We start from the raw sequence: 16,124 nt of genomic DNA on the forward strand, positions 1-16,124 counted from the left end.
AAACTCTATATTTGGTTAAAAATTTTATTAAGTTTTTAATGTAGTTTTTAAGTCTTAAGGAATAAGGATTTATAAATCATCTTTTAAATATTTTTTTATCTAAAGCTTCACATATTTTAAAAATGTCATATATTTCTTATCAAAATATTACTTTTTTTTGTATATCTAAAGTATTTTACGAATTTTTGCCCAAAATATATCGTTCGGGCATGTAGTTGGTCATCTATAGAAGAAACTTATTAAAAAATATATGTGGCATACAAAGGTCCTTTTTTTTTGGTTTTAATAAAATCCATAGAACTTAAAAATTGTACTTTTTATTAAAATTTTTTTAAACTAAAATAAAAACATCTACTAGTGAGTGTTTTAAGGTCGAATCTATAGGATGAACTATATTTTTTCCTTCGCGTTTTTGTCGTTTTTATGTCGGCGGGATGCTGTCAGCTGCATTTTGCGATGGCAACTGTGAAATAACGGGTTTCGCTTCATCCAGTTACCCGCATCCCGCCCCAGCCCGCCATTCGCCCCTTTGTCTGGGATCTTTTGCCATTTTTTTGTACCGTTCTCCCTGTTGCCAATCTATCAAATCCAAGCATCCGCCAACGCTTCATCTATCGATGATTCCGCTAACTGCAAAACTATGGAACGGCACCCTGTCAGCGAATCGTCACCTCCCACCTACCATGCCGGCATGCCACTTGCAAAACCACCTACCCACCCATCCACCCACTCGTTTCCGTGTTGCTGTGTTCTCAGGTTTTTGTTCAGCCGACATGATGCGCGTCAATTAAAATACAGAAAATGGAAAATGGAAAAGTTTTGCTCGTTTTGGCCCTGATTTCCAATATCAGCGGGAAAATTCGTTGATCGACTTTTATGTTTTGTGCTTTGACGCGGATGATGTCGGGAACAGTCCTCCGCCCTGGTGACTCGTGGCAAATCACAGGAAAACTCCAAGTTGACACCACTTTGGGTTTAAGCCATTTGGATTCCATTAGAGGCTGCTATCACTGTCGCATTAATGAATATTTTATGATTGAGCAAACCTCATCCATATTTGATGGGATCCGTTTGCCCAGGCAATTAAAAGTGGCCCAGAAATCATTTAATTTATAGCGAATCACATTGTTCACTTTTCCAGGGCCAGGGTTTTTGTTCCTTGTTTTCATAATTATATATATATGTTCGATGTATGCGTTTTAATAATGTAATCCCTGCAGCTGTTTGCATTGTCCCCGTTGCTGACACAAAATAAACAAATAGCGGAGTTCTGAAAAAATTATATTAAATTTCTTTACAACCACAAATGGGGTAAACAATACACAGAAACTCACACGAAACACAGCACAGCAATCCTTAATCAAATTAATTAAAATCATTTTTATAGCTTATGGTTAAATCACATGCACTAAAAAAAATACTCCAATTTAAGTCGACTACGAAATGCTCTAAGTGATGTATGGGTTATGCAAATAAATGGAATATCACGTTGATGATATCACAAGTGATTGGTATTTATAATATTAAATTATGTTTTTTTGCGACTCGAAAGCATAAATATATTTGTTACACACGGCCCTGACCCCATAGGCAGGTTCTTGTTTAATTAATTAATTTTATAAAATGCAAATCAAAGTGTTGGCCGGCCAGCCAGCAAGTCCATCTATTGTCCAACCGTTTGCACAATTAATCAAAAACCAATTAACGATTTTCGAGCAGCCTCCGGTGCTGGCTGCCCTGAACTTGGCTCGTACTGATTAAATGCAATTAATTTTCTGTCAGCAACAATTGTGCCTACAATTTAACGGAGCCAGAACAAAATACCCAAACCGAATTAAAAAATAAAATCGCGGCCGTAAAAACAAAATGAGGCATCTTGCCTGAAATCAGTTGCAAAAAGCCATTTCAGAAAATTAACAAATAAATACATGAGTGAGCGGAGCACAACCAACTCTGACGGTGGACAACAGAATGAAAAATGTAAATACAAGTTGTTCAACATTAAGTTTGTTTGGGCCATAAAAAAAAATGTTTTTAATTAAAATGAAAGGGAGAAGACGGCTGGGAAACTCTTAATGAAGTTTATGATCTTTATGAAGTCTGAAAGAAACTTAATTAAATCAATAAGTATAAAAAACTTTTTGCAAGAACTACTTTGAGAGAAACTGTCAAGATTTCTATGAAATGAAAAAAAATACAAAATTAAAGATTAATAATATTCCCCCTTATCGATTACCTTTCGGGTAGGAATACCCAGATGTCAGCCTATCTAAATTCTTGATTCAGAAACGCTTCAAGTCTGCAAATAATTAATCATGATACGTCAGTTGGCCGTTTGGAAATGTAGGAAGTGTAGATATTCATTTTGAACCCAAACCAACTTTTAACTGAACTGTATTGAAACCGAAAACGTAAACGTAAACGAAACCGAAACCCGAACTCGAACCCAGCTCCGCTCCGGGCCATCTTCAGTCAGTTGTCAGCGTTGTCAGACTCGTTGGACGGGCAAAGCCATTGGCATTTGGTTTTAACACGTTTTACTGTTTCTGTTTCTGTTTGCCAAAACATTTCGTTGCTCGTCGATTTTTAATGAGAAAAGGGTTTATTTTTGCTACTTTTTTTCTCTCCTTTTCATTTGATGGGGGCTGGGGTGGAAGCTGGCTTAATCACGAAAAACCAGAGGGACAGACCATCAGTCAAAGTGGCAAACTAATGGTTTATTTATACAGACAGGATTGAGGGATTAAATTAGATTTTAATTCCAAAAGAAAATGTTGCGCAATCCTGAATGCGGTCGTCCTTCCATTCATTCCACACCATGGACACTCGAACACCGTAACTCTAAGAGGATAAACCACTCTTGCAGACTACAGAACATTAAGCAAAGATCATAATCTCCTTGAAAAAGACAAGAACTTTTGGGGGAAAAACGGCAAAACAATGAAGCTCGGACCATAGAAATTTGTTGAATATCCCCCCATGAAAAGATGCTTCTAGTCGCTGTAAATGCGCGAAAATTTACAAACGAGATCTCTCACCCAGTCGCTGAGGTGCAATCTGTTTACTCAATAATTTGCACCGAAATGAATGTAAATTTTACCCAGCAATTCCCTTAAGCAAACGCCGAGTGCATTTTCTTCTTCGACTCGCTGACGTTGCGCATACGCAGCGTTGTATGCAAACTATCCCACCAGGGAAAGATGGATGGGGCAGGGTCCGTGGCAAGGATCCCAAACCAGACTCAAAGAAAAGTTACTCAGCAACAACAAGATGGTGGAGGAGGAGTAGAGGGAGAAAAAAAAGTTGATTTATAAACAAACTTTTGCGGCACAAAGTTGTGTTCGTTCGGACCGTCAACAAATGAAAAAGAAAAACATGCTCGCCAAATGGCCAACAAAAGTTAAAAGTACGCCAGCCATTCGACCAGATGCCGTCGTCTCTGGCGCGTGTTAGTCTCCGACACTTCTGGCCAAGTCTGTGAGTGTATGTTTGCCAGTTATTTGGTGGCGAAAATTTGAAAATCCAAACACAATAGATGGCACCACGAGTTCAAGCAAAATCAGCATAAAATGTGCAAAGAACGAAAAAAAAATAGAGGAAAACACATCATTGAGAGCATTCACAACTTAAATAATAACGCGACCAGATACAAACGCACAAAATAAAGTAGTTGAGTGCCAAGTACTTCCCCCTTTTCGCAATTGCCCATCCATTCTCCCCCCGAGGACCTCATGCCTGCAATTGGTGTCTGGATAGATGGCTTCCGAATTCCCAAAGAATGGAGAGCCCAGACAACACTGTTAAACAAATCGAAAACTAAAAGGCTGATATATAAGGAAAAAAATATTTAAAAATGTATTAATCCTTCAAAGCATCTACTCTATCCTATTCTTTTCCAAACATTTGACATTTTTAGACATCAATCAATGAAAGTGCCTACATATATAGAAATATTGGAAGCACTTCACTTTACACCTCACTGAATAAAAAAGTGCAACTACATCGAAAATTGTATTTGTGTCAGAACTTGACATCCAACACTTCCCAACTGCCAGGCTGACCTCTGCCAGTCGAGTTCCGACACAATTCTTTTCCTCAGTGCCAAAGTAGCTGCAAAGAACTAAATAAGAGCCAGCTCTCCACCCAGACCCCTCCTCTTAGATGGCAAAAAAAAAAAAAAGAATCAAATCAGACACAAAACCCGTACCCCCCGTGACCCGTTTGCCAATCTCCAGTCACCGCCTGGGCGAGTGCGGTAAAGTCCTCAGTCAAATCAGTTGTTGGCACGATTTTTGCAAGCGAAAATAAATCGGAAAAAAGTCAAGAAAAGTGTATAAAAAGCCAAAAACAAAGTTCGATGCTGCCGCCACTAAGAAAGCCAAGTGGCAGAAAGTAGACTGCCAAAAAAATATCTACTTAAATTTATTTCTTATTAAGAAAAAATTAAATTAGAAATATGTTATAGCACATAATTTCTATAAAATATCTACCTAATATTAACTAATCTAATCCAAATTATTAATAATTTTTTCGGTGTAAAAAGCATAATGGCAAGCCAGTCGAGGCAACGCACAATCGACAAGTTGTGCCGCGTTGCCTTAACTTCTGCCACAAAATTTTAGTTTCCGGCTTTTGATGGCTGGGTTGCATGCTTCTTTGGCCTTCCACTGCCGGCACTGCCACGCCACCGAGTTGTATTCTTTCGGTTGGAGAGATGGCTGAAAAGATGTTTTGGCTGTTGCTTATTTGATTTTGCTCTTCGCTGGCTTTGTTGCACCAGCTCAGGGCCAAAACGAGAGACAGCAGGCGAAGGGGGACATGTGTACCGCAGACACCCGAAAAACCGAGTCAAAGCAGCCAACAAGCAAATACGCAAAAATTTTTGTAATTTTCCAAACTTATAAGCGAATATCTTCAAAACGGCCAGCAAACCAAAGAACAGAAGACAATCTAAGAAGAGTGTGGGCAAAAGTTATACATATAGTATACATATTATACATACCCGCTACCCTGGCCGCTACCCAGAAAGCCACTTGAAAAGCAGCTTTAAGCCAACAAAACCAACACAAAACTACGAACAAATTTGGCAAGCGAGCGATGAGGCTGAAGCCGAGGGAAAAGTTGGGAAGGAAAAAGGACCAGCAGCTGATGTCTGGCGTCTTAAAATGAAAATGAATGAGAAACCTTTTTGGCCCCGCTTGATTGAAAGTGTTGAAATAGTCTTTCGGGTCAGCTGTCATGGCATTAACATGCCCCACAACAACAGAACATCTAAGACTATGAATTCTATCAGGGATTAGTGCTAAATGATATTGCCATATTGATAGTTTCGGACATGGACCATGGAAACTTATCAATGGAATAAGTACTTATGCCAAATGAACGTTGACGAAACGGCACTCCATTGTATATCCGACTTGTGTGGAATATTTACAGATAAACCATTCGGACATTTGGGGGCTTAGGCATAATCGATGGAGAATCATTCATGAGCCGATAGACAGTAGATACTTGGAACGAATTAAGCTTTCGTCTAAGGATTATTGATTCATCAGAATACGAGATAATGTCCTTTAGAGCATTCTGAGGAGCTTAATTTAAGCAAAACTTGCCACATTCCCACTTACAAGGAACCATCATAAAATAAGCCAGCAGAAACCACAGACAAAGAACTAAACTTTTGGCCAAATGAAAAGATGGTGATTTAGCCATAGCACCTGCCACAATCAACTAACCGCGGATCCAATCTGGATCAACTCACCAGCCTCCATCCTCAAGGAGCCTCCATAAATCTGGGGGTCGGTGGTCTGCTGCTTTATAATCATCATCGAGCCATAAAGTATTGTCTGCTCCAACAGGTAAATAAGAAAACTTTTGCCTCACTCAACCAGCGCCATAAACAACTTTGGCTTGTCTTAAATAAGCAGCCAAGGCAGGCCATCCTGGCCATCCAGCCAAGCCAGGCCAAGCAGATGACGTTGGTCACTCCTGGGCCCGGGACCAGTTAAAGTTCGTCCATGGCATCCTGGTATTTTGCAATTAAACAAAAACCAAAGAGAAGCCAATAAAACTTTGACCACTCCAGCAGACCGGAGCAAAGGACACACAGGGAATCCTAACCAGGCACACCCACACTAAGTCATAAAAGTGCGAATAATAATTAATAGAAAATTAAATTTTGTTCTCTATGTGGGGGAAATATGCTGAAGCATGTTTTTTGCAGTTGAATCGACAAAAACTTTGTCCCAGACTGTTGTGCTATTGCAACGCACAAAATGCAAATAATATTTTAGAGCACAGACGGTAGCAAAGGTTTTTGTTTATAAATGGAAATGGAAAATCGGTTTACCAAAAAGTTTCAACATTATGCCAGTTGAAACGAAACACAAATGGAAATAAACTTGTTTTTCTTTGTCGTTTTAGAATATTTTATACTCAGGTTAATAAAGTACAAAATACAAAATTATGAAGAATTTTTTGTTGGCTTCATTAAATTTTTGGCTTTATTGCCTCATTCCTTGCCAGAAGCCATCATCCTAGCACCAACAGAGTCTGAGAAAAAAAAAAACATGGCACCAAAAATCAAGAATTTCCCACATTTACTCCTGATTATAATTGAAAATTTAATTATTTTCAATGGGAAGGAAAGCCCAGCAGGGCTTATTTGTTCTCTGTTTGTATTTTGGGTGAAAGTACACACATGCAATATATATTTATATCAGTAAGCTGGGTGTATTCTGGGTGTATGCCGGGTGTGTGTTGCTGTTTGTGTTGCTGTTTGCTGCCTATTAATGTCAAGTTGCCGTAATGAGCACACAAAAAGCAGCTGATGATGCTTGGAACAACGAACCCAAGGACATGTGGATGGGGGGGATTGGGTCCTGGTATCCGGCGAGGTGGGTTGAATGGGTGGAGAAGGGATTTTGGATGAGATTTGGGAGAGAACGAATCCGGAATAGGGGCAGGATTGTGCTGTGTCAAGGCGTAAGAGCGTGCAAAGGCATTACGGTTAGCTGCCAGGGGTTTTTTCTGGTGTGCACTTAGAGAAAAATATAGATAATATTGGGATAAAGGATATATTTCACTTGTCAACAATCAATTTATAAGACTACATCATATTCTTAAATTACTATTTAATCCTTGGAAATATTCATTCGATTTTTCCAGTGCATTTTACGTATATGCCGACTCGTCTGCTGTTGCCGCTTTTTCACTTATTTATGAAAATGAACCAAAAATCAAGAAGTTAAATTGGTTTTGTGTTTTGTTAACTTTTGTCTGCCATTCTGTCCTTCTGTCGGCTGCCTTCCGATTTGGCTTTTTGCGCTCTGTTTCAACCTGTCGACTTTGTTGTTACTTTGTTTATGCACGCGTGGATTTGTGTATGTGGATATTTGTTGGGGGGGTGTGTGTGGGTGTATAATTGAAAATACTCACACACACACACACACAACAAATCCATAGGAGTAGGAGAAATAAATATGGGCTTGTACCGAAATACAAAGTGAAATTTATACCCGTCCGCCTGAAACCTAAATACGTATTATGCAGACGCCACACTTCAATAACCCGGCCGTCGACGAAAAGCCCAAGGAGTAGCCCCAACAAGCCCGGTCGTCTAAACACTGCCACCACCCCCCGCCGACATGTGGCTAAAACTTTGCCGTTGACAAGGCAACTTGACATCGAACCGACTGTTGTGGGGGACAGATACTACTACTGCTAGACTGACATAGTTCTGTGGGCGTCTCTTGTATTCTCATCTATTCGGCGATATTTTTTTTTCCACTGCGGCCTAAAGTATGAGAATGGCTGTAAGTAGTTTTGGTAACTGTGTCTGATAATCAAATGTAATTTATGGGTCTTGAACTTGCCCCTTGCGCCACTAGCTCATGCCGACCAATGCGACGGTTCAACGTACTCAATATTAGCAGCCATAAATGTTTATTACAGACAGACATTTTGTTAACCCCTTTAAGCCCGAGACATGGTTACTGCAGATAGCTACAGGGATTTATGTAATGGCCCAAAGGGTTGTGGCAATTGTATGTTGTTTTTTTTGTTGTGTTTCTACAAATAAGACATTAGATTCAATAACAACGAATCGATTCAAATGGCTTATAGCCACCATAATTGATGAGTAATAAAAATAAGCTTTTAGATATTACAAAGCAAATACGAGACTAATTTTCTGCCTTTTTTTTGTAGCTGAGGCAAAAATTAATCGACAAATGGATAAAACACAGATCGGAAACGTATTAAAAACCGGTTTTATTTATCTTACTTGAAGTATCTGGTTAATATCTCTAGCCTGAAAACAAAGGAAGCAAATTACAGATTAAAAGTAACGAAAATGCAATTAAATGTTTAAGATATTGTATTAGAAGAATACCTAATATAATAAAATAAACTCTATAGTAGAAGCAAAATGAAAACCTAAAAATCTAACAAATTCCAGCAACTAGCTACCTGGCTTAAAGTCACAAATCTTGTCACTTATCTTTGGTTCACCTGACCGCTTTCACGTCTTCTTCCAACTGAATTATGTTAACGCCAAAGACAACACTGAATGCATTTGACAGCATTATAAATGCAGAATTATCCAGGTACAACCCGGACAAAACCAAAGAACATCAGTTCCCAGGACAACCAAGACGTCCTAGCCAGAGCTTAGGGAAATGAGGTGACATTTTGTGTAAGCTTCATGTGTGTGTTTGTGTGTTCTTCTCATAAATTGCATTAACATGCAAGAGGACATCGTTTGAGGACATCAACAAGAAGAACAACAAATAACCGCCTGATTGCAGACTATTAACAACATTAAAGATGAACAATTTAAATGATTCCCGCATGAATAGAAATATTTCAGCTCAGGATCCCCCCGGCATGTTCCCTTCGGTAAAGATAATACGACTCCTTTTCACAAACATAGACACACACACTCGCAAGCTCTTGGAGAGACATGTAAACAAACCCTGGGACACTGGGTGAAGTAAAGCATATAAATTACTAATACGCACTGTTGTCTCAGCCAGCATTTGGACAGATACACATGTATATACAAGCACACGTAATTCAAGTGTAAAATAACAACGTTTTCACCTTGCCCACAATGTTGCCAAAATGTTTCACTTTGTCTGAGACACAAAGATTCAATTAGTTTGTCATTGAATTGAATACATTCTGATATGTCAGTCAGTCAGTGTTTGATTTAGCACAGATTGTAGACATTTTCTAATTGAATTATATTTATCGAGGATGTCCGTCGGATTCTTGAGAAATTTTATAATTAGTTTAGACCAGAAGAATATCAAATTCCAATTGCCTAAATTACATTTCTCAGTCGTAGTCGACAAGTAAACTGATTTCCTACAAATTACATTTATTTAGATTAAAGATTTAATATATTATTTAGTTAATACCTGTTAGGAACTTTTACGTGAGTCAGTTCTATTAGATTGTTTCTTGTTCAGGTTTTTTTTTTCCACTCATTTGCATATCCAGTGCGCAGGCGTCCCGCGTCAATGGTATGGAACAGCTGTTTTAGCCATTTGTTTGAATTATTTTTGAATTCGCCAAGTGGTTCGGTTTTGGTTTGATTTCAGAAGAACGAGGAGTGGAGGGGCAAACACTGCCTCTGGTGGGTGACTGGCTCTGTGGTTGCCTTGACCTTGTAACTGTTTTCAAAGTACTTTGTCTCGGTTAATTGTTTCGCGGTATTTACCAAGCATTTTTCTAAGCACTTAGGCACTTGAATAACTTAGGGTTTCATTCTCTATATTTTTTCTCAATTTTTTTTTTTCAAAGGTGTGAATGAAGAACAACAGCAAACAAGTGTCGGAAAAAGATGTACACGACTTACAACTGTCGGGCTTGAACTGCCTTCAATATAAATAAGTATTTTTTGTGATTTTTTTTCTCCTTTTTTGCACTAGAATTCATAAATATTCAAATGGCCGGCCGAGCCAGTTTGTTTGAAAACTTGTTTCAATACGGGTATGGATCTGATTTGGTTTCGCGCAGTAAAGGGTGAGAGAACCTACAGTATGTGCACTTGAAAGAAATGACTTACCTGAACCGGTTTTACAAAAAATCTATATATTAGCCAGACGACTTGGCCAGCTGACTGGGCTGCCGTGTTGGCGTTACAAGTGGCTCTCTCAGAAGAAAAAAAAAAGTATGTTTTCTGTCAATTATAAATCATTAAAGTCGTCTAGTTATACGGCAGATCGCCTCTCGCAAGGGCGATCGCTGGCCAGCAAACAACCAAACACTTTTCACCTCACTCCGACTGATAGCCATCATTAGAGTCCCATAATTGCTTCAAAACAACAGACAGGTACGATTTAACCCTAGAAGGTCGTCATTAGTCTTGTACTGAAGGCACAAATTAGATGCCCATCGAAAATTGCCAGCTATTCGAGTTAATCTCGTTCTATGGAATCACAGCCATGGACTAATGATATCCAAAGAGGAAACAACAAGGTTGGATTGTGGTTGGCAAATCCGTTTAATTAAATACTATATTTTTTGCTTTTATTCTACCACAAAAAAGGGGGATAAAATATATAAACCCAACGTAATGGAAATAATTAACCATTTAAAGCTTCAAACGATATTAGTTTCAGTACAACTTATCCGATAAAAATCTCCATCAAAAGATGGCAAAAAAAAAACACACAGAACTCTATCTAAATAAGAGTGGAATCATTCAAACAAAAAGTTTGCCATAGTTCAGTTAAAATCCCTAAATTGCAAAGGGGGATATATCAGTCAGGAATAAACCCACGATCCCTCCTCCATAGCCGCAAGAAACTTTCAATTGCCAACTCTGGAAAAAGTTAAAAAGCGGCACGCGGAAATTTTCTATTTTCTTTTTGTGTTTTTATTTATTTTCTTTTTTTTTTGTAAGCAAACCATCAACAACAAGAACAACTAACTGCTAAACTGTAAAGTACCACCCCATGACCTCAGCGCCCAGAACTGGGCTTGAACTTAGCTGCGCGACTCCCAATGGCAGCCATTAAATGAAACTTAATTAGCCCTAAATAAGCAACAGAGCCAGCCAATGAGTAAAATGTGGCTGAAATGGGCGCGGTATACCGGGCTAAAAGGGAGCTAGGTTCGGGATACCGGATTCCGGGTGCTGGGTTCCGGGTTCGTCGTTCGAGGGCTTTGCATTTTAATGCACAAACTGAAAAATCATTGATTACTTTGGTGGGGCGGGAGTTTGGATGGCTGGGTGGTGGTGGTGGTTGGGTAGTGCACTTGGCAAACTAAAAGAAAAACGTTTTGTGCATTTTACGCGTTAAGTTGATTAAATTGCATCAAAGTGGGCCGTAACGATCGAAGCAGGAGTGTGGGTTCTTCAGCAGGGGGGCTATACACTTCAAAGTTAATGAAAAATTGAAAGAGACTTCATAAAAATTAATAGCCATAGGGTTCTGAAAAAAACAGACTTTTAAATACCAAATTATATTATACGTTTTTAAGTTTTTTGCTTTTTGAAACGTTTATCCTTTAAGTTTCCTTTGGATAGACTATATTTTTATTTCCTGTGACCGCTTTTGGTGAGTGGTCGCTATAAAGTGGGCATCATAAAACGCATTAGCCGGCGGTTGAGTGGGCGGCCGGTACTCTCTCCAGATTGAGATTGAGTGCCGCTAATTTGAATCCGTAATTTCCTTTGGAGGCATGAACCACACCCACGGCACACCCTCTGGCAGTGGTAATATTTACCCAGCGGGTAAGACCGTAAACCGGCTTAGAACATGACTGCAATTTTGTTGCAACTTGCAGCGGACGCAGTAGCATTTCAGTTTACGGCCGTATTATGTGCTCCTTACTGGGCTTGGCCTGGCCTCCTCAGCCTTTTTGCATCTACTTGTAGTTCATCGAGTATTTGATGGGGGTGGTGTGGTGTGGTGTGGCAAGAAGGCGTTAGTGGGTGGTGGGTGTTGTTTGCGAGAAAAAGTTGCAACTTTTACGAGCCGTAACGGTCGAATGGGCAGGCAAGTACAGTTACACCCGGCGGAACAACACACCCGACTGGTTAGCTGTTAACAAACTAGCTAGATTGGGGTGTGGTGGAGGCCACCCAGTGGATGATAGTTTTATTCAGCACCCGTAGTGGATGCACCACCACGACTACCACCAGTAGTGACTTAAGCAGTCCGCGGGGATTTTCTGGGTTAAGGGAGGAGGAACCTCGACAAATGTAGTTCAAAGTCGTGCAACATCGTAAATCCATCGTTGAACTATAAAAAACCGTCTTACTGCAATTTGTATCTCTTTTGCCGAGTGGGTTGGTGCTAGTATGTAGGTTCTAGCTGCTTTTTTTTTGTTTTTACTTCTGGCAGCCGCTTTCAGCTTTGGCGTTGGCTTTGGTCTTTTGCTCGGTTGCTCAACCCCTGAGCACTTTTTAATCCGATTTTGTTGCATTTTTTACCATAATGTGTATGTGTGTTGCTTGGCGATTACGCTTGCCTTTGCCGCTTCTTTTTGGTACTACTGTTGCTTCTTCTTTCCACCTACTTTCTACCTACTTTCCCCTTTCTCTAGCTTTTTTTTTTGTATTATTTTAGTTGCAAACCCTGCCCTGACCAAGTCACCCTCGTCACCCTTAGCCGGCCCTAACGATTTTGCATTTTTTATTTAATATATGCGGTGTTGCCCTTTCCCCCCCAGTAAGCCCGCAACCTCTCCGATTTTGATGTTGCGGCCCGGCTTAGCCTTGGTTGACTATTTAAAGCCGTAAAACCCTTAACCGTGGCTTAGCTACACGGGCCATAAGTTCAACCGGAATGAGAGTGCACAGAGAAAAAAACGCTTCATCGAACTTGACATTTTTTTAGGGGATTGTAAAGAGGGTTACAATGAGGTGAAGACTCAAAGAAGGCCTTTAATGAAACAATATCCTACTTTTTTAAAGAATTTATCACATATTTTTGTATGCCAGCGATAAGCCAAGGATTCAGGATAATGGTTCAGTGTGTGTCCATTTTTAAACTCATTAAACTCTGCCATAAAAGGGAGTATATTTTTTTAACAGTACCTATACACTTGAAATTTTTTGTTTTGTTGGTTGTTTGCTGATTGTTTCCCCGTTTTATGTTCCCAAGCGATCCCTCATTTGGGCAATGCCAACAATGGACGGAATACCTGATTCGTTTTGATAATCCTTTCGCCTGAAAAGTGCTTATGTACACAGCCCAGATTGCCTTCAAAGTTGGCCCAAAAAACCAGAAAAAAATGTGGGCTGTGGAGCAACATAGAGTTAAGGACTCTAAGTCCGAGTCAGGATTGGGAGTCCGAGCCGGGTTGCAATCATGCCTCAAGCTCTTATTTTTCCGTTGCCTTGGCATTCGGTTTGTCTCTGTGTGTTTTGGCCTATTTGCATTATGAATTATTTATTTTGTTTATACCGTCTTTGCCACCAAAAAACACAGATACACAGAGACGGGGTAGCAAAGCAAACCGAACCCGGAAAATGTTGCAAAAGTGGAATACTTGACGTCGTCTCAGTGATAAACGTGGGCAGCTGGCGGCAGGCGGCAGCGAAATAAAAAAATTTATATATGTATATATAGGAAATAAAAACAAAAACCTAGGACGAGAGGCGAAGAAGCAAAAATAAAGCGCACGAAATACGCGAAAAGTGTTTGCTCGGATTAAATTTATGAATATTATATTCAAGCAAAAGTTCTGCCATCCAAAAAAACCCGACCGACCGACCCACTGCAATAGCACAAGTTTGTCTATAAATTTTTTTGCTTCCTCCCCAGTCTGTCTGGAATTTACGGCCCAAACCTCTTCCTTTCTCACCAGAACCAAAAACCAGGACCAAACCAAATCGTAGAAAAAAAAGGAGGTAAATTGCCAGCTATTGCAGCTCGCTTAAGGGTATAATTTTGGTCAAGTTGTTTATTTTGATGGCGGGGCCAGTAAAATGATATATCGCCGGCTCTATATCTCGATGGGGATTCGATGTTAATGAGTTTGCGGCACTTACTGGGCTCGTAAAGAATGCGACGGCTTAATCCTTTCAGCTCCAAAGTGGCCTTCCAAATCACACAAATCATTCGTTACAATTGTTGGAAATCTGCAACAAAGAAAGGGTAGAGTTTATAAAAAATAAATTTAAAATAGAAATCCTTTTAATTAGTAGACTATAAAGTAAAAGTTTGCTTTTATTAACCAATTATCAAATCCAAGCAAAGAAAGCCAAGGATCCATTCATTTAACTTGGCTGGAAGACACAAGACGAAGACACTCCTGCAGCTGCCTTTGTTCATAAAGGAAATTAACTCTTTTCATGTCCCAATTTGCATTAAAAATGATATAAATTCGCTGGTAAACGCTCCAAAGGCAACTAAGCACATATAAATCTGCCCTTAGATCCTTCGAAAACGTCTGGCGCTACCTCCTGGCCCCGCGTCCTTGTTACCTCGGACAGGTAAAGAAGTAAGTGATTGTAGCTCCTTTTTCCGAAATGGAGGCGTTCGAGCGAAAGGTGTGTCTGGGGGACGGTGGGTGTGGATGGATGGGTATAAGAGCGATGAATTTGGAATGAATGCAATCTTGCTAAAATATGCAAGGAACGCTCACGCACAGACACACACTAACAGACAGAACACACCTCCTTCCACACACACACATAGACATTAAACATTGAAGCGACAAACGAAATGAAAAACGGCTGTGCAAATTAATTTTACGTTGTACGAACAACAACAACTATGGCAACTGTAACAAGAACAACGAAAGTAACTGCCACTGTGACTGCACTGAGAGAAATAAACAAAAAATATAGATGCTTTTGGTGTTAAAGAAGGACTAAACCTTCTAATTTCCCCCCTTTAATATTCTTCCTTAGTAAGCCTAAGGGCTGTGACTGCACTGAGAGAAATAAACAAAAAATATAGATGCTTTTGGTGTTAAAGAAGGACTAAACCTTCTAATTTCCCCCCTTTAATATTCTTCCTTAGTAAGCCTATTTTTACATCTATTACTCTAATTTATTTATAAATTTTCTAAAAATAATTAATAAATCTAACAGTGTACAGTGAAACCATCCCACCAACGACGATGAATAGCAAACAACAACAAGAACTATGCAGGGCACGCCCATAACTCCGACATCTACATGAGAATGGGCCTCGGCAGTTGGGCCAAGGGATTCTCCAAAAGGGTGCAGGGGGTTTTCTAGAAGGACTATAAGAGTGGGGACCAAGGATGAGGATGACTTCCAAACAGCTAGACAAACATTTAAAGGATTGCCGGCAGGATGCCGCCACCCATCCACACTTTATTTCGCTTTAATTACCAAGCTCTCAGTCTGTTGTTGAGGTGCGGCAGAAAAAGAAGTCCCATCCAAAAAGGGGAAAAGGACGAAAAAGGACAAAGATCTGGCTTCCTTTTGCGGTGTCAGAGTTTCTTAGAAAACCGTCTGAGCTTCGGCTTATAATAATGGAATATTAGGTGTTTTATTAATTACAATTGCGGTTCAATAATAATTATATTAATGAAATAATGTGTGAAAGATTATGTTCTTTGAATTGTTAAAGTAATTTGTAATGGATTTATGAAGGTAAATCTCTGTTTTCGGCTTTGTTGCTTATTGAATTCTGAAGGAATTTTTGTAAAAATAAAAATACTTCCATACTTCCACTTCCATAGCTTTCTTCTAATTTATTTAGCTTGCCTAGCTTTCTTAGTAAAAATTGAAGAAAACTAATTAAAAAAACAATGCCATAGGACCTGAAAATTAATTTCTCTAAACAAAGAAATCAGCTAGCCATCGAAAATGCTATCGATATAGCTTCCTGCTCAGGAAGGTCCACAAATTACATTAAAACCCTATTAGCCTGAGTATACAAAAGCGACCCTGGGACAGGAATAAACAGCAGGAGGCCACTAGATCCGTAGTCAGGTCGTAGGATGGCACGGTTAGCGGCAAAACTATTTTACAATTAAGCATTTAAAGCCATGGTTAAAACATTGTCTCGGTGAGTGTCTTGTGCCACCTGGCCAGCAGTTAGCAGGTAGCAGTTAGCTTTTTATTTAACCCATTACTCTGGCAGTCGGTACGGAAGCGCTGCAGGTAAATAAAGCCGGCACTAAAA

The 16,124-nt window shown here is 39.5% G+C and overlaps 1 protein-coding gene across 1 annotated transcript in view; it reads right to left on the minus strand.

Annotated features, from left to right (window-relative positions):
- LOC108133912 (Ig-like and fibronectin type-III domain-containing protein 2) overlaps positions 1-16,124 on the minus strand; it is a 64,034-nt gene that overhangs the window by 25,840 nt on the left and 22,070 nt on the right. The window contains exon 2 of the mRNA XM_017254018.3: positions 14,012-14,101. The gene's annotated coding sequence lies outside the window, so the exon portion shown is untranslated. The remainder of the gene's footprint in view (positions 1-14,011; positions 14,102-16,124) is intronic.

This window comes from Drosophila bipectinata, chromosome 3L (assembly GCF_030179905.1).
Source record: "Drosophila bipectinata strain 14024-0381.07 chromosome 3L, DbipHiC1v2, whole genome shotgun sequence".
Taxonomy (NCBI): Eukaryota; Metazoa; Arthropoda; class Insecta; order Diptera; family Drosophilidae; genus Drosophila; species Drosophila bipectinata.